Raw genomic sequence first — 26,461 nt, 5'->3', positions numbered from 1 at the left:
CCAATAATGACAGAAACAATCGCTCCTAAAAAAAAGTGTGTCCCCCCTCCTCTCTAACTTTTGAACCATAATTATGTTTAAAAAATATGTAAAAAAATCACAAAAGTAGAACTTTAAAAGACTTTCTAGGAAAATTGAATTATTTTGAACTAGATAGGTTCAGTAGTTCTTGAGAAAAATACGGAAAACTACGGAACCCTACACTGAGCGTGGCCCGACACGGTCTTGGCCGGTTTTTATTAAACATAATTGTTCAAAAGTTAGAGGGGCGGGGGGAGACATTTTTTTTTCCTTTAGGAGCGTTTATTTCCGAAAATATTAATATTATCAAAAAACGATTTTAGTAAACGCTTATTCATTTTTAAATACCTATCCAACAAAATATCACACGTTGAGGTTGGAATGAAAAAAAAAAATCAGTCCCCACTTTACACGTAGGGGGGACCATACACAAAACATTTTTTTTTACTTTTTATTTTACTACTTTGTTGGCGTGATTGATATTCATATTGATACCAAATTTCAGCTTTCTAGTGCTAACGGTCACTGAGATTATCCGCGGACGGACGGACGGACGGTTAGACAGACATGGCGAAACTATAAGTGTTCCTAGTTGACTACGGAACCCTAAAAATGAATAAAAGAAAAAAAAAATATTTATTGTTTATCCTTGTTTTCGTTCTATAATCTGCCCCTGATTCCTTAAACATAAATTGTACATTGAAACTTTAACTAATATTACTAACATAAACGAAAATACTAATTAATTTAAATACATGAATTGTTACAAGTAATCCAGTAAAAACTTTTATAAAATAATTATTAAGTACATGGAAAAAGCGCTTAAATTTATTTTTTTCTAGAATTCTCCCCTACATGGATCTAATTTACTGAACCCTAAAACGTTAACAATAGAGGGTCCGTAAAGGTCATAAAGGGTTCCAAACCCTTTAAGTTGGTCTATTTGATGAGATTACTCGAATTTAACACGCTCGGTGTTGTTGGCCGTTACATTTAACTTGGAGCTAGGGTAACCATGAATTTCATATTTTATATTCCGCCTTATGGAAAGCGGTAACCGTCACTTATGTCACCATAACCTGCAACTTAAGGGGTGTCACATGCGCATTGCCGACCCATTAGAAACTTGTACACTCCTTTTTTGAAGAACCCCATACAGTAGTTCATCGGGAATACAGTGTTCTAAGACATTTCTTACATTACTGTGTAAAATCTTCGCTGCCCTCAGGTCTTCGTAGTCAAGTGGTGGTAAAATAATAAGCGGATTGTAGTTTGTGATGGTTTCATCAAAATTGTAAAAGACAAAGAAAGTAGTACAGTGAATGTTGGAGAGCGGAATAACCGTACAGTAACCGTAAGTTTTTTAAAAAGCTCTAAAAGCTGTCAAATTTGAATTTTGAATATTTCCATTTTTAAATACCTAAATAGTGATTCGAAATATGATTTCAGTTATACGTTCCAATGAATATTTTATTTAAAAAAATATGCAAGTAGTATTAATGAATTATCAATGAACATTAAATAATAATTGAATAAATTAATACTGATGATTTTCAATGCGTAATGTCAACTTGAATACAGTATTGAATATTTTAATGAAAGGATAAACAAATTGAATAAGAATTAAATTGAATTGTTATTATTAAATTTATAAAATTGAAAAATGGATTTTTAATTACAAAAATAAATAACTTAACCTAACGAAGGCAGGCTCAAAAACCAGGGTGGTTTTTGAACGGTTTCTTAACAACTGGAAAATCTAATATTACAAAATACGCTACATCAACACGTCCATCGTTCTATCCCACCGGTCTCGGAAGTGTTTCCACAACAGAAGGGCGAATGGTCACCCTACTCGAGCTAATCTTGACTGTTCCATTGTTGTACCGTTTTGATTTTACTGCGTCGTGCATGCACATTTCATTAATAACTATAAAACAGTAGTAAACCTACTGATACATACGTGGCGATCAAATCTGATGGACTAACGGCCCAGCCACGACATTGGTCTAAGCGCGACAGCGGTGAGCGGCAGCCATACGTGCGAATGAAAAGTCCCATCGCTGTGTCTCGCTCCAATGTACGGCCGCCGCTCACCGCTGCCGCGCTTAGACCAATGTCGTGGCTGAGCCGTAAGAGCCCAGAGCCGCCAAACCTTCCTCACCTTCCCGAATATAGGTTGAGGGAGGCGATGGCTGAGATACGCGCCATACTCGTGAACGGGTGCTGTTTGTGAAGACCGGTCTGTTTCAGCTAATAGGGGCTATAATTATTAGATTGTAACATTCATTTTGATTACATTGAGGCACTCGTCTGTTCGGTCCTTGTTTGTTTATTTTCTTTCTGACTCTTGGAGACCATGTACATCTCCAAGGAAAAAAGTAGATTAAATATATCTAATTTTTTTTTCTTTAGTTGTGACATCAAGAGTCTCTTACAACTCTAAAGTTATTTTAGTTATCTTTTATTTGTATCAGTTCGTTTTTTAGGGTTCCGTAGCCAACTAGGAACCCTTATAGTTTCGCCATGTCTGTCTGTCCGTCCGTCCGTCCGTCCGTCCGTCCGTCCGTCCGTCCGTCCGTCCGTCCGTCCGCGGATAATCTCAGTAACCGTAAGCACTAGAAAGCTGAAATTTGGTATCAATATGTATATCAATCACGCCAACAAAGTGCAAAAACAAAAAATGGAAAAAAATGTTTTATTAGGGTACCCCCCCTACATGTAAAGTGGGGGCTGATTTTTTTTTTTCATTTCAACCCCAACGTGTGATATATTGTTGGATAGGTATTTAAAAATGAATACGGGTTTACTAAGATCGTTTTTTGATAATATTAATATCTTCGGAAATAATCGCTCCTAAAGGAAAAAAAAGTGCGTCCCCCCCCCTCTAACTTTTGAACCATATGTTTAAAAAATATGAAAAAAATCACAAAAGTAGAACTTTATAAAGACTTTCTAGGAAAATTGTTTTGAACTTGATAGGTTCAGTGGTTTTTGAGAAAAATACGAAAAACTACGGAACCCTACACTGAGCGTGGCCCGACACGCTCTTGGCCGGTTTTTTTTTTGTTTTCATCATGTATATTTTTTCTTTTTTTTGATGTAATATAACACTTAGAGACTATACATCTCTAAAATCTCTTATTAATCATAGTAGCTTTGTACTTTGTATAATTTATTGAAATGAATTTCCATAGAGTAGGTACCTAGTCTGTTAATTTAATATTTCTTTTTTTTTGATGAATACTTTTGCTGATGAAATTGTATCTCGTTTTTTTTAATGCATGTTAATTATAAGATGTAATGTTTTGAAAAGAAGTGGCCCGCCGAGTTTCTTGCCGGTCCCATAGTGGATACCCCCCTCCAACTGAGGGGGGACTGAAATCTTCTCGAGGCTGAGGCGTAGGGTTAGAGCCGGCGTAGCTTTATTTGACGTTCATAAGCGCATTGTAATATGCCTACTTGGAAAATAAATATTTCATTTCATTTCATTTCTCAAGGATGAAACTTTGGGATAATGTACAGTTCGTATCGACGTTTAATGTTGACATATTACACCTAGTTCGCCCATCATCCTCCTTGCGTTATCCCGGCATTTGCCACGGCTCATGGGAGCCTGAGGTCCGCTTTGACAACTAATCCCAAGTTTTGACGTAGGCACTAGTTTTACGAAAGCGACTACCTACCATCTGACCTTCCAACCCGAAGGGTAACTAGGCCTCATTGGAATTAGTCCGGTTTCCTCACGATCAAATGACATTTCGCACATAAGTTTCGAAAACTCATTGGTACGAGCCGGGGTTCGAACCCGCGACTCTCTTACCGCTAGACCACCAGCGCTTCCGCTAAATTACACCTAGTTCGGCCCGTCGGCCCTTTTTTTGCTATAAGGTTTCTTACAGATTTTTCTAACACATATATTATATAACAATCAGCCTTGAGAATTTAGGGAAGGTAGTGTTTAAAAAAAAAAATTATAGCAAAAAATGGCTGTCGGACCGAACTAGGCATTATGCAGACATTGAACGTCGATACGAACTCTACATTATCCCAGTTTCATCCTTGAGAAAATGATATAATACTGACGACACTAAAATTTGCCAGTACTTTGCATCTGGCCGTTGAAACTGATATATTATTTTCATTGTAACACGGAAAAGGAAATTTTGTGGAGTTCTCTGGTAAGTTATTTGTATCTTTCTACTCAAAATTCTTATTTTATTCATCAATTTAACATGCCCATGAATAATACAATTTTTAAAAATCATAATCATAAACTGACACTTGTAATCTCCAAAGTCTCCAAACTACCTATTTGAGCTCATGAAATCGCTCAAGTTTCAGTGCCACTTTAAGCAATTAAGAGGTTGAAAGAAAACGGTACTGTGATACTATAGTGACAGTTTACTAGTCCATCGCCCACGCCACAATTATATTAAACCATAGTGAAATTCTTAACTCATCACCACACGGGTGAAAAATTTCATTTATTATCAACCACTTTACAGTAAAGAAACAAAACATGTAAGTTATAGGTTTACTACATCACAGGGCTGTAGTACACAGAATTAAATCTAACAAGCTAGACAGGACTACACAATATTAAACATGCTTAAACAAAACAAACATAAATAAATAAATATACACGGTGTTTCCGGTATCACTCAAAACCTCAGACACTCCAACTGATTTTTATTTTTTTAAACTCATCTAGAGTATTCATCTTTTAATCTGATCGTTACTTTTTTTTAAATTGAATTTTTAATTTTCTGTACAGCTCTACTTGACTTTTAGCTCTACACTCAATAAAATAATTGCTAACTACCATCATAAACCATAAGACTATTTATTTGTGTACGTTACTGCAACGACATAAGGTTTACCAATAGACAGCTAAGATGTCACTGTAAAACACTTTAAAGCTTTGTCACAGTAAACTTCAAATTGGACAGGTAATCGCAGTAAGCAAATTAACTCAATATTCAAAATGACAAGGTTGTAATTAGGTACGAGTTCAATTTGCTATGATAAACATTAAGATTAAACTGACAAACAACGTCAAACTAGTAGCGGAAAAAATAATCGTCCAAGTAACCGGCCAGTATTAATACCCCTAAATACTGAAAAAAGGTAAACAACCTCTAGCAATGCGATATACACAATGTTGTATTACGAGTACCTACAATAGAATGGGCACGTAAAAAATAATTAATAATACTAATTTAAATTAAAATACATATTACCTCCATCAAGATATAGCTCAATCGATTCTACTCTCGATTCTGAACAAACTGTTTTCAGGTTTTTAGTGTTAAGTGAAACACGGTGTATAATTGTGGGAGTGGAGATCGACTCCGCGGGAAATGTGGGTTGTAAAATATAATTAGCGTCTAGACGACGGTAGTCCTACGTTCATACCGTAAAAAAAACCTTTCATAAAAAGGTTTCGTCTTAACATCCCACGTTTCCGGCTTAAATAATTTTCCTGTCCTAAGGTTTCTTAATTTAATTATAACATTCTAGAAATCACAAAATAAGTTTTATTGGTGTCTATTTATAGCCCACGCCATGCCTTGGGGATTATTATGTTGCTAATAAATATATAACCCGTCATACTTCTTCACTCGTTTTAATTAAAAATATTAGGTTATACAAAATATACTCTCTCGCTAAACAGAAACAACTGACTGACGACAAGATATCACATACAGAAAAGTATTATATTCAAATTACTGTCATTAGAAAGTTACTAATAATGTAACAATACTATCTCCTAAAATATTGGTGCACTGTATTTTATCCATAAGGTAGAACATAAAAATAATACAAAACTAAAAATGGAGTCTATTTTCGCATAATTTAATACTCATATATGATTTGGCATAACGTATATTATGCATAACTTTAAAAACGCATATTTCGCATAACTGAATTCGCATAATCTTAATGAGCATAATTTCATTGGTATAACGACAGTTTGGGCTAGATGTAAAAGGCATAACGTTAATTAGCATAATTATGAAATGGTATAAATATACGATAGAATTAAGTTAACCTAATCTATCCCACTTTTTGCAATGGTAGTTTGTTTCTGTATGTGTCGCAGTTCTAACCTAACCTAAACCACTTTTTCAATAAAAATTTGTTTCTTTCTGTATGTATCACAGGTTCTAACCTAACCTAACCCACGTTTTCAATAGCAGTTTCTTTCTGTATGTGTCATAGTTCTAACCTAACCCATTTTTTCAATAACAGTTTGTTTCTGTGTCTCACAGTTCTAACCTAACCTAATCCACTTTTCTAATAGCACTTTGTTTCTGTATGTGTCGCAGTTCTAACCTTAACCTTCGTATCCTTATCACCAAATTGATATAGGTGTAAATAACCAAGATCGTGTCCTATCGAAAGACCTTAGTTTATTAATTATTTCCAAACAAATGTGGAGTAGGAGCGCCCATCGTAGGAGATCAAGGCAACTTATCCATTTTTCTTGTTCTTTAGAATTATGGGAATTAATTTTAGGACAATTAAAGTTATAGTTAATAATGTTATGCATTATTTTAATTATGTAGAGTCATTGTTATGCGAAATAAGTATTATGCTTTTTTAATAGTATGCCTATTCAATGTTATGAACAATTATGTTATGCCAAATCTGTTATGCCAATTCATATTATGCGAGTTAATGATAGGCGAAACAGAGGGCACCCCTAAAAATGCTAACACTATGTAATTAAGTACTAATTATACTTCTTATCCAAATCCAAGACAACAAATATTGTTTACTGAGCAGCAGCACACGGAATTGTGCCGACCTCGTCACACATTACAGAGATATAAAATTTAAAAACAAATTCTCGCCATGCGTACCTACCTACCTTCAATATCGCCCCGCGCCCTGCGGCGTTTACTCATCATTACATGTGTTTGTGTCGTCCGAGTCACACGTAATCTCGCCAAATTAAGTGTTCCTCTAAAAGTATATATATGTTTTTGAATTTATAAAGTTTGGTTTGACACCTATGTACCTATAGTGCGCTAAATGATAATTCTAGAATTAAACCCTTGATGGAAATAGTTTGTAGATAATTATGTTAGTTTTTGTGTGTTGACGAAGCGTGTTGCAGATATAGAATAGAATAGAATAAACGTTTATTCGTGAACACAGGTAAGACAAAATACACATAATAACAACAAGACAGAAAGGAATGAAGTGCCACGAAATGGCCTCATCTCAGCGTGTTGCTGGTGACTTCCAGCGCTGATCTTCCGATGAGACCATCAAGTGAGAAAGATTCACGGAGGGTAACAGACAGAAGAAATACAAAACACATACAAGAACGTGGTCAAACAGTTATGAAAGTGAAAACGTTACAAGAAAAATAACAACAGACTGTGATCGAAACATAGAATTATATGGTGGTTTGTTTTATTAATAATGTAGAATAAATATCTGACGACGCTTGGGCGGATTAGATCTGTGTTTTGACGAAGCATGTTGCGGATCGGGTTTGTATTTATTTGGTTATGAATAAATGATTTACATATAATTTTCCCAAACATGGTATGAAATGTTGTCATTATGTTCATTAAAAAACGATGGTTTAAAAATAAAGTTTTTGAGTCAAACTCAAGGCAATGCCATCTATGTAAATCAAGGCTGTCAGTTGTCGTCTTTACACATCCCTCAAACAGGATTCATGAAACGTAAACAATGACAATCCTAGTGCTTCCTCGAAAGTCATGCTCGAAACCTTACCATCCGTTCACAAGAGGCACAATAAATGGGGAAATGGAACTCTCATTTTCCTCCAATTGTTTAATGTACGGATGTACTCACATTAATATTATTCTCCATAGCCTCGTAACGCCCACCAAACAATTTTTTTGCTAGGGAATTTGGATTCTAATTGTACTTGAATTGAGTTTAAACTCAATTTCAAGTACCAGTACAAGTATGTTCGAAAAATTTTAGAAACAGAGGAAATGCTACTTTATTTGTTTATAATAAAATTATGAAAGTTGAAATTCCATTGAAACTCAATGTACACCTGAATGTATATTGGACGGAAAGAGGATAGAAGTTTCGCAACTTATGAAACTCACCTCGGTACATTGATAGGCCGACTTTGGTTAATAATGTTAGAAAAGTTATTCAGAATATCATCATCATCATCATTATCAGCTTATCTTCGTCCACTGCTGGACATAAACCTCTCCCAATAATGCACGCCACTGCTCCCGATCTGCAGCTAAACTCATCCAGCCCTCGCCAGCCAACTTCCGAATGTCGTGTCGTCACTGCTGCATCTGGCACAGGGCGTCCTACACCACGTTTGCCGATTCGCGGTCTCCACTCAAAAATCTTTCGGCTCCGTCAACCGTCTGTCCTGCGAGTGACGAATTCCGGATACTGACTGATTAAGGATATGATATACTTATTATAATTTTAGTGCGTTGTTTTAACCGCTACTATTGATGCTCACTGTATAGTATTACTGTACAGGTAGTGTTTTATGAGGCCTGTGCCCGACGGTCTCGAAGGCCCGACTCGTTCCGTACACACCCGAGTTTGTTTAGGCCGATCCTGTTTGCTTATATCGCCATACAAATGACACCGGCCTAAATCAAACAAGGGAATGTTTAATTGCGTAGATCTTTTATAAATAGGTAAGATTTGTTTTTTTTAATCATGTTGAGCGTAGCGTAGTACTGTAGTAGTGTTGTAGCGTAGAGAAATAGAAATAATAAATTTGATGGTGCTGGTCTGATATTGATAATTAATGTGAGATATGTAACTTAGCGAGGGTTTCTTGAAGTGCGGGGCCTGCTTTGGCCCCGCACGGACCCTTTAGATCTCGTTACTCTTAGAAAGGGAGCTCCATGTCAAGACCCGAGCTTTAGAATTTTTGAACTAAATTTAAAAATGATCGCTTGCCAATTATAAAATACTAGCGTTTCCCCGCGGCTTCGCTCGCCTTAAATTCGAAAATTGCGGAATGCTCCATACCAACTTCCACCCCTCATTTTAGGGAAGTGGGTGGTTAGAAAGAGACAAAAAGTAGCCTATGTCACTCTCCATCCCGTCAACTATCTCCACTTAAAAAATCACGTCAATTCGTTGCTCCGTTTTGCCGTGAAAGACGGACAAACAAACAGACACACACACATCGGGGCCGTATTTAGTATAATAAGGTAGGAGAATTTAGAATCAAGCGCTAATAATCTTTGTATTTTTTTTTATTATAAACTGACCAGTGATTGACCTTAGTAGCACCTGGTCTGATAGAAAGTGACGAACACACCGAAGTTGTAGCTCACTGGTTCAGTAATAGCCTATTCACTCTTGACTTGAATACACCCAGATTGAATTCGGCCGGGAATACAGATGAGGGATTACAAAGATTTTGTAAGAAAAAAAACGTACAATAAAATTACAGCCATATACATTTATCAGACAAACAAAATATTTTCAGCGAGGCTCAGGAAAAATAGAGAAACAAACAAAGCGCGTAGTTTTCTCACGCAGTTTATCGGTTTACTTAAGTTTTAGGTCCCTATAACGTTCACACGTGTATTTTCAGGAAAATAAATTAATAAATACTGGGAAACACCTCACACACATCACCTAGCCCCAAACCACACCTCGGACACTGGCGATCAAATATATGCAAGAGGCGAGTTCCTAGCACACAGTCTAAGCTCGTGTAGGTGAACGCGTATCATGCTTGTATGAGTGAAATATGACAGGTCGACTGTACGCGTTTTTGACAGGCGGTAACTGTGAGGTAACCGAGAGGGGGTGGGCGGTACTTTCAGCGGGGAGCGGGAGTGGCCATACTGTACGATAGTGCTCTTTATTATACTGTGCCCAAACTAAGCAAAGCTTGTACTGTGGTGCTATGGCGACGGATATACTTGCCTACTTATACCGGGTGAAACAAAATTGGTAATACAAAATAATATTTTCTGGATCTATTCATGATTACGATCAACTTTTACTATGGGACTTATATCGAATTCGGCAAAAAAAATGTGTAAATTCTGGTATCGAGTTCATTAATATGTATGCAAATTTGCAAGGAATTAGTATGGAGAAATGGGTACATAATAATGAATCATATCAAAAGTTGGGTTCATAATTTGTATGAAGATGTAGATTTTGAAGTGATGTTTTCGAAGATGGTCCCATAGTAAAAGTTGGCTGTAGTCATGAGTAGATCCAGAAAATATTATTTTGTATTACCAATTTTGTTTCACCCGGTATAGATAAATACATACTTATATACACTGAAAACATCCGTGACTCAGGCACAAATATCTGAACTGAAGATAGAACGTACGATTTAGATGAGTTGAAAATCGCAAGAAAGGATTTTCGCTGCCATGGCAGACAGAATCCCCAAACCGTAGAATTAAAGATTAAAGATCATCCTGTGTCCAAAATGACGTCATCCGCAACTTTAAAGCGTCGATGCGACACAAATATTGCGAAAAGGACGGCCTGACATCATATCGCTTATCACGCAACCATGCTTGCCTACCAGGGTGGCTAGCCGAATGGCACAATCGCTCACGAAACGCTCACGAAACGAAGCGCTAGTAGATATCTATCTCTATCGCGCTTGCGTATTGGCGCGACAGAGCCAGCGGCGTATCGCTTTCGTTTGGCGTCGGAGAAATGCCATTCGGCTACGGGGCCTGGAGTTAAGGTTCCTCAACTGCCAAATAGTCCTTAAAATCTGTATGCCTCTCCTCTCATAACATAACTTCAATAAAAGGAGAACGTTCAGGTAAGGCGTTCCCTAATGAATACTTAGTTTCCTTAATTAGTTAATAAGATCGCTTGCCAGCCATATTTTCCACCGCCAAAGTATAAAAAAAGAAACCCAATGAAATAGGAGCTGAAATGAGGTACGAAATGAAGTTCCACCTAAACGCAAATAAATCAGGTAGCGTGCGTGAAATCACGTCCGATCTCACGCAGCTTGTTAACGCGGGTAAACTCGTTCGTCCGAGCGAGCGCGGGTTACAGGTCGTTCGACTGGTTAGGGTGCGTTGTAGCATCACAAAAGAAACACGATACAGGCCCCGTATAGTCGAATGGCCTTTCTACGACGCGAAACGCCGCGAAAGGTAGTCTGGCTCTGTCGCGCCAATACGCAAGAGCGATAGAGATAGATATCTACGAGCGTTTCCTTTCGTGAGCGTTTGTGCCATTCGGCTACGGCGCCAGGTTATAATTTTTATAACCAGCAATATCGATAATAATGATATTTGCCAGTCGCTTTTCAGTGAAGGAAAACATCTTGAGGAAACCGAACTAATTGCAATAAGGCCTAGTTACCCTTCGGGTTGGAAGGTCTGATAGCATTCCTATGCCAAATCTTGGGATTACTTGTCAAATTGGACCCCAGGCTCCCATGAGTCGCAGCGAATGCCGGGATAACGCGGGAGGCCATTGTGATTAGTCGTCATCTGAATTTTAATCGTGATTGTGGTTGGTCAGTGCACCCTAGCTGGAAGACGGTATTACGTACTACGCCGGTAGTCCGTGGCCCTTGAATGTCGTAGCGAGTGTAGTGTGCAACCCAACAAATGACAATTATGCCAAAAGTGAGGGTAGTTTCGCACTTTCCCTGCCGCCGCCGACCCCCGCGCCGAGCCATCGGAATTGCGCGTGCTCAATGTAAATGCTCCTCGTTACGGAGCGAAACATGTCGAGCGACCTTCGACAATTTCACGTGAGCTACCCGATTTTACGTTTGATATGTCAGTGTCTCACGGTAGTTTTATTATATGTAGATAATTATGTATTTACCATGAATAAACGATTGAATCTTGAATTAATAGATGCATTTCCACTCTGATATGATATAACTTGTGAATCACGCACCTAAGTTTAGCGTGTATCCTCTTCGCCCGGCCTTTATAATCAGAAGACGCTATTTATTTAGTGATTGCGCATTAAGATTAATAAATGTTTGAATTGTCCGTAAACGTTCATAATTGAGGCTATTAAAGGACTTGTGCAAAACGGCTATTATAATAATGGCTCGGCTAAATGTACATCTCCAATGATGATGAGATGTAGTCCTTTCCACGGAACGCCATTTCTACAGTAGAAAAGTGCGTGAAGCCATTGAAATCAAAAAACATCGCAATTTCAATCGGGACGAAGGTTTTAGGATCTCATCCACATGGAATCCTGTCATTAATAAGTGTAAGCCGAAAATAATATCGACAGTCGTTAAATCAAATATCGTCAGTGTTGTATGTCGACAGAGTAACATCCCTAGTGCGCAAACAGTTCAAGTTGATAATCAAAACCAAGTGCGGGTAGTTCGAAAAACTCGCGCGGCTGTCAGAAGGTGTTGATGTCATTTCAAGCCAGTCTTCTCCGAGACCACGGGGATAACGCCGTCCTTGAAACGTTGGAGGTCAGTTTAATATGTAGTTATACGCGATTAAGTCCCGATTTTAAAAATAATGAAATGTAGATCTGTTGAACTAGTGGATAGTGATTCTGCCTGCTAAGCGAATGCTCCTGGGTTCGGATCCCGGTAGGGGAATTTTATTGGTAGTTGTAAATGGAAAATACGTTATCCAAAGAACTACTTGTACGAGGTAGGGCATAGCGAATGTTGTAGGAGGTATGGTATAGCGAATGATATTCCGCTTTGTGTGGTAGGACACAGCACAGCGGATATCATCTCGCTCGAATCAAGAGCAGAACCCAACTGAGGAAGTACCTCCGCCTTACAGAAGACCGCAGCCAAATAGCACTAGACCCTACTCATAGTGTTGTGTTCAAGTCGGTGAGTAAGGCTGCCAGAGCTCAACAAGGGTGCGGTGTGCTGGTGACGGAAGGACCTACCGTACCTAGGTTTTTGCTGTGTACCTAACACAGCAAAAGGGAGTGTACAAGTTTCTAATGGGTTGGCAACGCGCATGTGACACTCCTTGAGTTGCAGGCGTCCATAGGTTACGGTGACCGCCTTCCATCAGGAGGACCGTATGCTTGTTTGACACCGACGAAGACAATAAAAAAAAATTATCGCAAAATGAAACCGACGTTTTCCTACAGCAACCATTTCAATTCATGTAACAAATGTTACTTAAGAAGACAAATGAATACTAGTTTCAATATTAATGGACGAGACTTCGTAGATTTTGTTATTATTTCTGAAGCAGCAGATCCACATTATGATATTCCTTTGCACTATATATATAAAACCTAATTTTGCTATTCGTTTTTGAAGAATCAAGAGACACTTTACCAGGTTGGTGTGGTGAAAAAGCTTATTCACTTCCTTCATAGTCAGCCGTTTGTGAGCCTAAAAACTTTATTACATGTGGTTGTTGGAAACAATGCGATTAAAATGTAAATTACCCACTCGAAAAGGTCACATGCACCTCGCGGGAGAAAGGCACGATTTGTAAAGGAATAAAAAATCACGGTAACATAATTTCCCAACAGCGAACAATAAGTTAGTGTGGTTAATAAGTTTAAGAGCGGATGTAAAAATGTTACAGGCTGCTTATATCCTAAAACACAGAGAACCTCCTATAGAGTGCCAATATTGTAAATTTTGTGCGTGCTACAAATCACCAGTGCTTGGGGCGTGAGGAGCGGGAGGGGAATGTGTTTACCGCGCTGCGATTGGTCGTTTCAAGGACGGCAGGCAGTCGCGCCAGATGAAAAGGGACAGAAGTATGACTGTCCCTCTACTGTCGCGTAAGTGGCCAGTGTAAGTTGACCTATGCCGGCTCTGAATAAATTAGAAATATGACTTATTTGTGGAATGTAAGACCGTCCGTTTTTAAATTTGAACTTCTTGTTACCTTTCCACACTATTTTACACTACAGGTCGACATCTTTAAGGCATCAAAATACCCTTTTTCAATTTTTTTATTGCGAAAAACACGAGCTGCTTTCGGGTCGGTTACTTGGTCATTACTGATCGGGCACGGCGAGCGCCCGCGCTTATATCATGGCAAATACAAGTAAGGCTGGTGCCCGTGAGTCGTCTTGTAATGGATGTCTATAGGGGTTGGTCTGTGTCCTAAAAGCTCTATTTTGACACATCTGCCACGCTAACGCAGTTGCTATTAATTTACTAGCGTAACATCTCAGTCATCTCTCTGTATAGGTACTCTGTATTATTGCAACAAAGATAGATTACTAGGTACGCTAGTTGCCTACTATCAAAGGGATCGAGCATTTGAAAATAAAAATGAAAAATATTTACTTCTTTAAAAACATGCAGTTTCATATAAATTGCCAAGGATTTCCTAGTAGGTATTATGTACCTGTGCCAGAAGATCTTGCCCAACCCTTAGCTAATCAAAAAGTCATTACAAATCAAAAAGTAACTTTGAACTTATTACCTAAGTAATATAAAATTTAAAGCTAATGAAAAAATGGAGATCAAATCAATTTGTGATAGTCGTTTGATAGCGGGCTCATTTCTCAAAACTGAAAGTTACAAGTTACAAGCGGAAGTCTCTCTCCAACTTGTCATATTAGACATTGACAACCGACCTTCAAGCTGTGATGTAGATAGGTGATAACGAAATCAACATCTTCCTGTATAATTTGCTTTGCTAGGTAGGCATACGATTAGTTAAAATAAATACTTGATTATTTAGAATCACAGATCAATACAACAAGATGGCCCTTACAGGGCGACTCGCGGTCACCAAGCATACGACAAATCAGGTTTATAAAAGTTTGAACGCGTGCGACACCGATCAGTATCGCCCAAGTATACGACCCGCTAACAGTGTCCGTGTCCGCTCGGGAAAAAATCTTAAATAATCAATTTTGGTTGCAAACTATGGTCTCTTACAGCATAAAGTGGTGTGGCAAGTCTTCTAACACTTCTACATGTAAAAAAGATGGAACAACATTCCACAGTTAAGTCAAATTAATTATTTTGTTGAATATTGTTTATTGTCCGCGGAGTTCATTTATACTGGTCAATATGGTTGTGCTGAGCGGCGCCGAGGCGCGTCCATCCCTCTTTACCGAGTTAACAATGTGATATGCTATCCCTTTCACGTAAACGACTAGGCATGGGGCCATGTTAGTTTATGTCTGTTGCGGGAACTTCGTACTGCCGTTCGTACCATGTGCTACCATTTTATGAAATATAAAAGAAAGCAGATTTGTAATAGTGAATAATTATATAGAATCTGTAGAGTCTGTAGTGGTATTTAGTTCATTGATTAGTTTAGAATATTTAGTTGGTTATTTACATACATACATACAATCACGCCTGTATCCCATAAAGGGGTAGGCAGAACACATGAAACTACTAAAGCTTCAGTGTCACTCTTGGCAAATAAGGCGTTGAAAGAAAACGAAACTGTGACATTTAGTTGGTTATTTAACTTAGTAAACGTAAGTAAAAATGCACAGTTTAGTTATTAGTTACTAGAATGATTTTTATTGAGATGCTATCACAATTATCATCCTCCTTGCGTTATCCCGGCATCGGCATTCGCCACGGCTCATGGGAGCCTGGGGTCCGCTTTGGAAACTACTACCAAGATTTGGCGTAGGCACTAGTTTTATGAAAGCGACTGCCATCTGACCTTCCAACCCGAAGGGTAACTAGGCCTTATTATAATTTAATTATAATATTATAATTTGTTGCAAAACAAATTCACCACAGTACTGGTACCGGTACCATTGTCTATAATAGACATGTCCCATTCCCATTCCTACTGCTAATCATAAAGGCGCGCCATTATTTGAAACGACCAATGGCAGCACCGTGCGCGCCCGCCTCACCCCGCAAGGATTGGTGATTTGCGTCTCGAACAATATCGCTTGCATTTGGCTTCTAGTGGGGTGTTCTGTGTTTAGAATACACGGCGTATATTCTTTTAGCTGTATTCTTCAACTGCAACAGGATATTATAATTTTACATATAAGTACATTTCAAATGCTCGCGTGTTTTTCCAACTTCGTCAAACAACTGATTTTCAAATTCCCTGTAAAATATGAAGGCGTGTCGCTTAAGGTAATTAGACATTTTGATAAAGCACTCGACACAAAACATTAGAGCAAGTTTAAATGGTTTTGGTCACGTGTGGTCAGTGGTCACGCCACGCTCAAGTGAGGCATCACCTTTATTTTTATTACGATCATTTGTTTGATAAATAGTTTGAAAACAAGTCATGTTTATGGTACAGTATAGTCCTCCACATCGATTTCGATGACGGCGACCTCAGCAATCAAAGTTGTTTTCTCATATGAACTCTTATATGACTGGCCAGGCCAAAATTTACTTTTAAAGACTCGGTCACAATCATGGCAGTATAATTGACCGGTCATGGTATAGTAGTCAAGGTTAAAAATATGTACACGTTAAGGTTATGGATACTTATTTCTAGCACCTGTGAAGGTAAGTAACCATGTTAAGTACCAAAATATGTGACTCGCTCAGCCCCTGTACATAGATTAACTTATTTTTTACTTCACACCTGGACTGCTTCTAACGCTCAATAAAGCTCAAGTCCGATGGTATAAGAGTATTGTACCTACTAGACAAGCTTCACATAACAAACTACTTAGCAAGTTGGCACACAATCTGCCACAACATAATTGTATAATATGCTTAGTGGTTTGCGGTTACTGCTGCCAGTTGAGTGATATAGGGTAAACTCGCCTCATTCGGTGATACGCCTAATTCGGTGATACAAGCTTTGAAACACTATTCCGAAAGACGATTTTTGGTTGTTTCACCAAATTAGGCTATGCGAGTTTACCCTAATGACATTAAATGCCATATAAATGTTACTCTGTGTACCTATACTCGTAGGGAAATAGATGAGAATAGAGAGAATAGGCGAGGCGACTAAAATAAACTAATTCGTCCGTCAGTTAGATTATTAAAGAATTTAAGACACTTATTTTTATTTTTTTCTCGTAAACGAAAAATGATGACGGTACAGTGCGTTGAAGTTTTGCGTGACGTCACGCCTAGGTACAATTTTTACTTAGAAGTGACGACACAAGCCCCCACTCCGGAACTTTGATGCTCTATATCTTTGTATTTTTTCATTAATTAGAAAACGCTTTTATTAGGTCGTCGTGTATGTAACTAACTATGTAATGGAATGTAAGGAAGCTAATTTAACCATCTTTCAGGGGTCGTAGCGTAATGAAAATTGGCAGCTGTACGTAGTTCTGATGACATAACAATAATATGGTACTGTTGAACTGATTTGATGATGGAGCCGGAAGATATGAACTGGAACTATATGATGGAATATCGTATCATACTCGTAGCTGTTTTTGGGTTTCTTTGAAAAGTCTTGTAATGAACTTTGACTACGATTAGGTTTCAAGGTCTGATGATGGAGCCGGAAGATATGAACTGGAACTACATGATGTAACTTCGTATCATAGCTGTTATAAGGTTTCTTAGAAAAGTGTTGTAATTAACTTTGACCACGATTAGGTTTCAAGGACTGATAATGAAGCCCGAAGATAGACACTAGCATTCCATGATGGCAAATTGTTTAACTTTTAAGTTTAGTTTTATTTTAATATTAAGTATTCCGTTTGGCTAAAAAAAAAATCTAAATTTTATTGATATGGGTGTACAACTGTACGTGTTGCCTGAAATAAAACTTTATTTATTTATTTATTTATTATATCGTATCATAGTTGTGTTTGCGCTTGTGAGAAAGGCCACGTAATGAACTTTGAACGTTACGTTTTCAACGTTATAACAATAACAAACATACTATTGACCGAAGCGAAGCGAGGCCTAAGTTCGGTTAGGGTTTTCTTGCGACTCTTATACGCGGAAAAAGGAAAGACCGATTAAGTATCTAAACTAAGTCAGGTAAAGGTCTTTTTTTTACCCTTAAATAGGCATCCCACGTCGCGGGCTAGCGTCCACACGCTTACAAAACAAATGTTGATGACAAAACCAAAATGGGGGCGGGGGGCACAGCCCCCACAAGGGCCCCCGCAAACAGAAATATCGACGTAGTATTTAAAAAAACCGGCCAAGAGCGTGTCGGGCCACGCTCAGTGTAGGGTTCCGTAGTTTTCCGTAGTTTTCTCAAAAACTACTGAACCTATCAAGTTCAAAACAATTTTCCTAGAAAGTCTTTATAAAGTTCTACTTTTGTGATTTTTTTCTTATTTTTTAAACATATGGTTCAAAAGTTAGAGGGGGGGGACGCACTTTTTTTTCCTTTAGGAGCGATTATTTCCGAAAATATAAATATTATCAAAAAACTATTTTAGGAAACCCTTATTCATTTTTAAATACCTATCCAACAATATATCACACGTTGGGGTTGGAATGAAAAAAAAATATCAGCCCCCACTTTACGTGTAGGGCGGGTACCCAAATAAAACATTTTTTTCCACTTTTTATTTTTGCACTTTGTTGGCGTGATTGATATACATATTGGTACCAAATTTCAGCTTTCTAGTGCTAACGGTTACTGAGATTATCCGCGGACGGACGGACGGACGGACGGACGGACAGACAGACATGGCGAAACTATAAGGGTTCCTAGTTGACTACGGAACCCTAAAAAAATAAGTTCGGGTCACAAGGAATTAGAGAAGTTAAGAAAAAAAATAAGGGAGGCTCGGGGGGCAAAGCCCCCGCATAAAAGAAAGATCAACGTAGTATTTAAAATAAGTTGGGTTAGGGTTTTCTTGTGATCCTTAAGGGCAGCCCACATCGCGGGCTAGCGTCGACACGCGTACAAAACAAAAGTTGATAACAAAACCAAAATAGGGTGGGGGGGCGAAGCCCCCCACAAAAAAGAAAAATCAACGTAGTATATAAAAAAGTTGGATTTGGGTTTTCTTGTGACCCTGAACAGCGAAAATAAGGGGGGCGCGTTCTTGCAACCCTTAAAAGCGAAAATAAGGGGGGGCGGCTTTATCAACGAAAATTTACACGCCACGCCACTGCTAAGCATGTCGCGAAGGTCTACAGATCCCAGAGCCACTAGTAGTCTTTTAGTTGCTTAGATTTTTCTGTGACATTTTTGTCACGTCCACGTTCCATATCCACGTTCAACCCCACGTAAATATACTAGAGTGCGAATGAGAAAATGCAACCCTTTGTCTCTTTCCTACTCTGTAAGATGGAATCTTTAAGTTCTGTATTGCATGAATCTTCAAATTAGCGCACCACTATGAAAAAAAATTCGCGCTCGCTACGCTCGCGATTTTTTCGCTACTTCCTAAAATTTCTTCCCAAAGCTGCCGAAACTCAAATTCGCTCAACCAACCCACACAACCCTAATCGATTGCACAGGCCGGCACTGCACCGTGCACAAGATGCAAGGCACTACGCAGTGGTGTACTTAGGGTCCCGTACTTTTGCTGTTGGACAGGCGCATGTGGCCCTGAGTAGAGTAAATGAGCTAGATTGTTCTAAGCTGACAAGTAAAACACCATGCAATACAGACACACTGGCGGAGATGGAGAGAATGTAGGCTCAATAAAATATAAATTGAAATAAAAATAAAAATTCAATGAATTAATTAATGATTTATTGCGATAGACGTGGTACCTATACATCAGGTGGTATTTATTATTATTAAGTAGCAATACACTTGAAATAATTTATGTTTAAATGTTAAAGATATTTCATTATTAACGACTAAAAAGTATAAAATAAATTTATAGTGTAAAAACACTATGAATGTAAAAGCCAAAAATACACCTATATATATATATATATATATATATATATATATATATATATATATATATATATATATATATATCTTTGAGTTGCAGGCGTCCATAGGATACGGTGACCGCTTTCCATCAGGCGGGCCGTACGCTTGTTTGCCACCTACGTAGTATAAAAAAAATTATGGATCGTCAAGTTGTCTCTATTTCTGTGACGAAGAGTAAACTATGTGCTTTTAATTATAATATTTGATTGTAAAAGCGTGGGGCGCTGCAGTCATGCTGCAAGTCCAGTTAGCGCGCAAATCTGTGCAAACTGCTTCTCGTAACATAGCTTAACTTGATTTCTCGGCAAGTTATGTATCCAAAAAGTTTTTCCTGTTACAGCGCCCCACGCTTTTACAATCAAATATTATAATTAAAAGCACACACTTACTTAGTTTACTCTTCATCCCAGAAATAGAGACAACTTGAACGATCTATAATTTATTTTTGGCTTTACATGCATTTATAAAAGCGTGTTTTTCTAGTGTTTTTTAAACTATAAATTTATTTTTATGTAGTCGTCATCCCTATTGTCTGGGATTTAAGTCGACTGAAAGATGATTAGAAGTTGTATATACTTAATTGTATAGATATTTAGGTACCTAGCCTAATTCTTAACTTCCTTCACAAGCAAAGTAGGAATGGTAATATTTGAAACATCCTCATCTCTTTGAAAATGGAACTCAGCAGAAAGCCTAAATTAATGTTGCGAGAAAAGTCTTTAGAAACTCCATTCCTTATACTTAACGATATCGTTATTCACTCATTTAAATAATAAATCTATGAAACTTGAGCCATATTTTTCTAAGAAAGTAATCAATCTATCATGTTATAAAAGACTTGAGCACTTATAGTTTTTCAGAATGTCTTTCAATTAAGATTTCTTAGAGGAATCAAAATGTTCAGTCGACGTTAAATATTAAAATACTAATTGGTTCAGACGGCCCACGCGGTTTCGACGACCTCATAAATGGATTACAAATAAATTTATTGGTTTCCAGCCGGCCTAGCCGAAGTGATAATCGTTGAACCTACGTAGCAATCGAAACGCGCTCTGTTGTGCCACTACACCTACAGAATAGCGATAGGGAGATCGATAGGATACGATTACGCAGTGTTAAGCGGTTGTGAGGTTGGCTAGGGTACCCATCATAGACTAGAACATCGATCGCTTCTGTCTGTCGGACGCCTCCACAGACATTCCAGTAAGCTGCCACAAATAAATTAAAATTGAAAACCTGATTAGTCCGGTTTCCGCGTGCTGTTTTCCTTCGCCGGAAAGAGGCAAATGTCAAATGACATTTCGGTCATAAGTTCCGAAAAACTACGAGCACGAGCCGGGGTTCGAACCCGTGGTCTCCTAATTGAAAGTCGTACGCTCTTACCATCAGGCCACCAGCACTTAAAAGCTGCAGTTAATCCTAATATGTAGGTAACAGTGGACAATAAGTTGATCCGCTCGATTAAATTGTTGTTGCTATATATATTGTTATATATTCTTTATATTTGATGTACCTTTTATTCCAATTTTATTTTATTATTTTTGTTTCGGCTTTTCTATAAACTGTTGTACTAAGTGCTATATTTGTCTACCATTCTTCATCACATTTCACCTACTCAAAGGTTAGCTGGAAGAAATCCCTTAAAGGGATAAGTTCGCCTTTGTACTGTCTATCCTGTGTCATATTTGTGTTTTGTGTTTTGTACAATAAAGAGTTTATACATACATACATACATACATAAATGTTTGTAGCGTCTCGTGCACTATGCAGATACGGCATGATATATCAATGTCGGAAATAAGAACTTTAATATACCTAATATGGATCCACTCCACTCCATATTTAGTTCAATGAACTAACACACAGCGCAGATCATTAATATTTCAGCGTACAGTAGCTGTAGGCTTCGACATGTCATATCCACAGATGGCGAAAATTTTACCTATTTCACCGCCCCTTGCACCGCCTCCCTACCTGCGACTTTGCGAGCCGTCAGGCCTCTCTGCCACTGATGGCAAGAGACCTGACGGTTGCACTCTCGTGCCTTGGAGTCTTGGCCGGCCTTTAGCGTGGGACGCTACCTGCGTGCACCACCACACCGTCCCACGTTGAAGCACGGCCGTGGAACAGGTCCAGTTGCTGAAACGGCGCAAATATGCGTTTATAACAAATCGCTATGAATTTGCGGCGCTTGCCATCGAGACGCTGGGCCCGTGGTCGATCGACACTAAACAGTTTATAAAAGAAGTGTCGGTAAGACTAATAGGTGTCTCGGGGGACTACAGGGTAGGGTCTTTCTTTGCCCAAAAAATAAGTTTAGCGGCGCAAAGGGGCAACGCCGCCAGCATCCTGGGTTCACTTCCAGAGAGAGGTCGGTTCTCTAAGTGAGATTTTTTATATTTAGTTTTAGCATTCATTTTATTTTCTGTTGTGTATATTTATTGTTATATTAATAGTTGTAAATAAAGCTTAAATAAATCTCTCAACCTTCAACATTTTTGAATTAAGTATATAATTATTATTCTAAATACCAACACAAGCCGCGTTTTTAAATTACCGTAGCACCTGTGTATTAGAGCTGCCTCTCTTTTCTTACTTCCCGTCGACATTGTAAGAGCCCAGAACGACGCAAAATAATATGCCCATAAAACTCTGGAAACGAATTTAATGAGGCCTAATTTTACGTTCCCATTTAAACGATGTTGCGCGCTCAATAGGTTTAGCGCACCCGATACTTTTATGAACACAGGATTATTTTAAATTACCTGCAGCTATGGCTACCTTGAATCATTTCTTGTAAGATCCATTTTCCTGTATCGGAAGAAGTGAGATACGAGGTAGGGAAGGGAAGGTAAAGAAGTGTTTTACGGGTAAGAAATAACTAGGCGAACATTGTTGACTGCAATGTTTCTTTACAGCTTTTGGTGCATAGTAAAACCTGGACAATGATGTAGTACTTGAAAAGTTCTAAAATGAATCAGTGCGATAGCCGGTGATGTGTTTGGCCGAGTTTGTAGTTAGTGAACCTGTCTGCTAAACCGATGTCTATAAGGCTGAATTCCAGTAAGGGCATTTACATATTTAATTCGATTATATTACAAATTGTTTAATTGTCGGGTAGTTACGATTTGTTTATAACATTTGATTTATTTTAAGAGCGGGTAATCCCGAATGGAGTTGTAAGTGACATGGCGGCGCGGGACGACATTCATTGACAGCGCCCCGCACGAGATGGTCGCTTACAAACCGCTCTTGCTTACGATTTATAATCGTGATTTATTTTTCTGATGATCGAATGTTTTTCTTGTTAATTGATTAAATAATAAACACAGTGATTTAACGGTATCGTCTGTGTTATTTCGTGAAAACCTGCGCGTGCATGCCTACGCGACATTAATATGTCGAACACGCCTTCGGATATGCCAGTTCGGCCTCCCGATACCCCGACACATACAGGGTGACTGGTAATTCGATTTATTCCTTCAAAGGGGTTATTCTATAGGTAATTTGCAATGTTTTTGGCCCAGTTTATTATTTTTAACATTAAAATCATGTAAAAAAAGTTATGCATGCTCAAGAAATAAAAGGTTAAATTCACAAAATGGAGTATTTTTTAACATTTTTCTTAAACAAAGGCGGATTAGTCAAAAAAATGTATGAAAATTACAGAAAAAAATTCTGTATATCATACCCTTTTCAGAAATGTACAAATTTAATGTTAAACTCAATTATTGAAAATAATAACTTTATTAACAGAGCGCGTACGCGTTACCGCGTGCGCTGGAAGCGTACCTGGCCCCGTAGCCGAATGGCATTTCTCCGACGCCAAACGAAAGCGATACGCCGCTGGCTCTGTCGCGCCAATACGCAAGCGCGATAGAGATAGATATCTACTAGCGCTTCGTTTCGTGAGCGTTTCGTGAGCGATTGTGCCATTCAGCTAGCCACCCTGACCCGAAGTCAGTAAGTTTGTGTAATGTTTGTTTTTTTTTGTGCATTTTTTGCATACTTCTTATCTTACTTATCTTTTGTTTATTTAGGCGTTAACGGTCAGGTCGAGTCAGGTTCGGACATATAGGGAACCCAGATTATATTGATTTGATTAACTATCTTTTTCCCGCGGCTTCTATCGCGTTAAATTCGAAAATTACGGAATAACCACAGACCAACCCCTATAGACATCCATTACAAGACGACTTGCGGTCGCCAGCCTTCCTAGTATTTGCACTGATATAAGTAACAGACCCGAAAGCAGCGCGTGTTTTTCGCACAAAAAAATTGGAAAAGGGTATTTTGATGCCTTAAAGATGTCCACCTGTAGTGTGAAATGGTGTGGAAAGGTAACAAGAAGCTCAAATTTAAAAACAGACGGCATTACATTCCACAAATAAGTCATATTTATAATTTATTCAGAGCCGGCATAGGTCAACTTACATTGGCCACTTACGCGTCAGTAGAGGGACAGTCATACTTCTGTCCCTTTTCATCTGGCGCGACTGCCCGCCGTCCTTGAAACGGCCAATCACAGCGCGCTTAACACATTCCCCGCCCGCTCCTCGCACCCCAAACACTGGTGACTCGTATCGCGAACAAAATATACAAGATTGCCACTCTATAGGAGGTTCTCTGTGGGAATAACATACTTCCACCGGACATTTTGGGGAGGTTAGAATGAGGCAAAAGGTAGCCTACGTCACTCTCCATTCTTTCAGCTGTCTCCACCTAAAAATCACGTCAAGACGTAGCTCTGTCTTGCCGTGAAAGACGGACAAACAAACACACACAGACACTTTCCCGTTTATAATATTAAGTATATAAGTATGGATAATAATTATGAAAGAATAAGCAGACTCACATTATTAAATTACTGTAATAATTTAGTCCGTTTTAAATAATATTATTATGTTCTTACTTGTTAGTTATAAAAATTAATTCGGTGTAAAATAAAATTGAAAATTAATAATTATGTATCGAAATAATTCAAATATATTTCAGTAGGTAATCATTAAAATTTTATTTGCAGAGGCATGTTGTTAACCCACATTAATAATAAGAGATTGTGGTTTCATATTGTGTGTGGCTTAACCCCTGGAACGCCGTTGTCAAAAAAATCTACTGAATTAATAAACTTCAGTGTATTACTTACAGTTTAACTTGTCTGGGACAGATCTGGAATAAGGCGTTTGAGAGGTTGCCACTGAAAAGAGGACACTGTCGAAACAAAATTAAAATTTCGAAAAAACCCCCGACCGCGACATAGTGGACCGATTTTCATGAAACATGGCTAAGAACACTCCCGACTAACTCAGCTTTCAGAAAAAAAAACTAAATCTAAACCGGTTCATCCGTTCGGGAGCTACGATGCAACAGACAGATACACACAGAGACAGATAGACAGACACGTCAAACTTATAACACCCCGTCGTTTTTGCATCGGGGATTGAAAAGGACCCTTCACAAAATGGGTACATGAAAAGCATAATTTTCAATTGAATTCCACGGAAGATTTTCACGTCATCACGCTCTAAACGATCTGGTCCGGAGGGCGCTTGTCTCAGCAAATGTCCCATGCATGCTCGAGCCTCCGGGCCTTAGCCGGTCATATGGTAAGAGGCCTGACGGTTTGACGCTCCTTCCGTGGCAGAAAGGAAAGTGCCTGCTGTGGGACGCTACCTGCGTAAGCACTTTTGCTGCGTCGCATATTGGCCGTACCGTAAGGACAGCTGGGGCTGCTGCTGAGGTGGCGGCTCTGAGGAAGCCAGAGAAGTATGCGGGGTTGGAGGGCTACTTTATTTGTGCCTCTGGAAACAACAGGCTGTTGGTGCGCAGAGGCAATTGAGTTTTTTAAAGAGGTTGGGAACCGTTTGAGGGATAGGGGCCTAGATCCCCACTGCGGGTCATTCCTGGTGCAAAGTTTGTCCATCGCGATTCAGCGTGGCAATGCTGCGAGCGTGTTGGGCACCTTTGCGCCTGGGATGACGCGGGGGGGATTTTTGACTGATAGTTAGTTAAGTTAGTTAAGAATAGATTGGTGTTTGCTTTGTGTATTTAATGTGTTACTTAATATCTAGGTTAAGTTAGGTTTAGTTTTTTTTTGACGTGTAATTTTTATTGTGTAATATGTTAATGTAAATAAATTCAATTTGACGTGTAACGCCGTGTCTTGCGTGGGCGACGGTCGCGCGACCGTCGCCGTCGCGTCTCATACTTCCATATCGATAAGGTTTGATTTCGTATGCGTCGCATCGCCGTCGCGCGATCATCGCGCGACCGTCGCCCACGCAAGCCACGGCGTAAAACTCAATATCAGATTGAAGTAAGTAGTTAAGTATGTATACAACGTTGCTATGCAAAAAGATTTCTGACTAAAGTATACGAGTACGTACACTGACAACGATGCTTAATAAAGGAATTCCGTTTTTAGGGTTCCGTACCAAAAAGGTACAAAAGGAACCCTTATGGTGCCGCTCTGTCTGTCTGTCTGTCTGTCTGTCTGTCACATTACTAATTATCTCGAGGACTACTTATGCTATCGCTTTGAAATTAGGAATATTAGAATAATGAACATCGTGAACCTCTACAAATTGAAAAAAATATTTAATTTTTATTTATTAATATTAATTACCCCGTGCCCGTGTGGTGACGGGTTCACCACCCCCTTTCTTCCCGTGGGTGTCGTAGAAGGCGACTGTGGGATATGGGTT

Source organism: Leguminivora glycinivorella, chromosome 17 (assembly GCF_023078275.1).
Source record: "Leguminivora glycinivorella isolate SPB_JAAS2020 chromosome 17, LegGlyc_1.1, whole genome shotgun sequence".
NCBI classification, from domain to species: Eukaryota; Metazoa; Arthropoda; class Insecta; order Lepidoptera; family Tortricidae; genus Leguminivora; species Leguminivora glycinivorella.
This window is presented reverse-complemented; position numbering follows the sequence as displayed.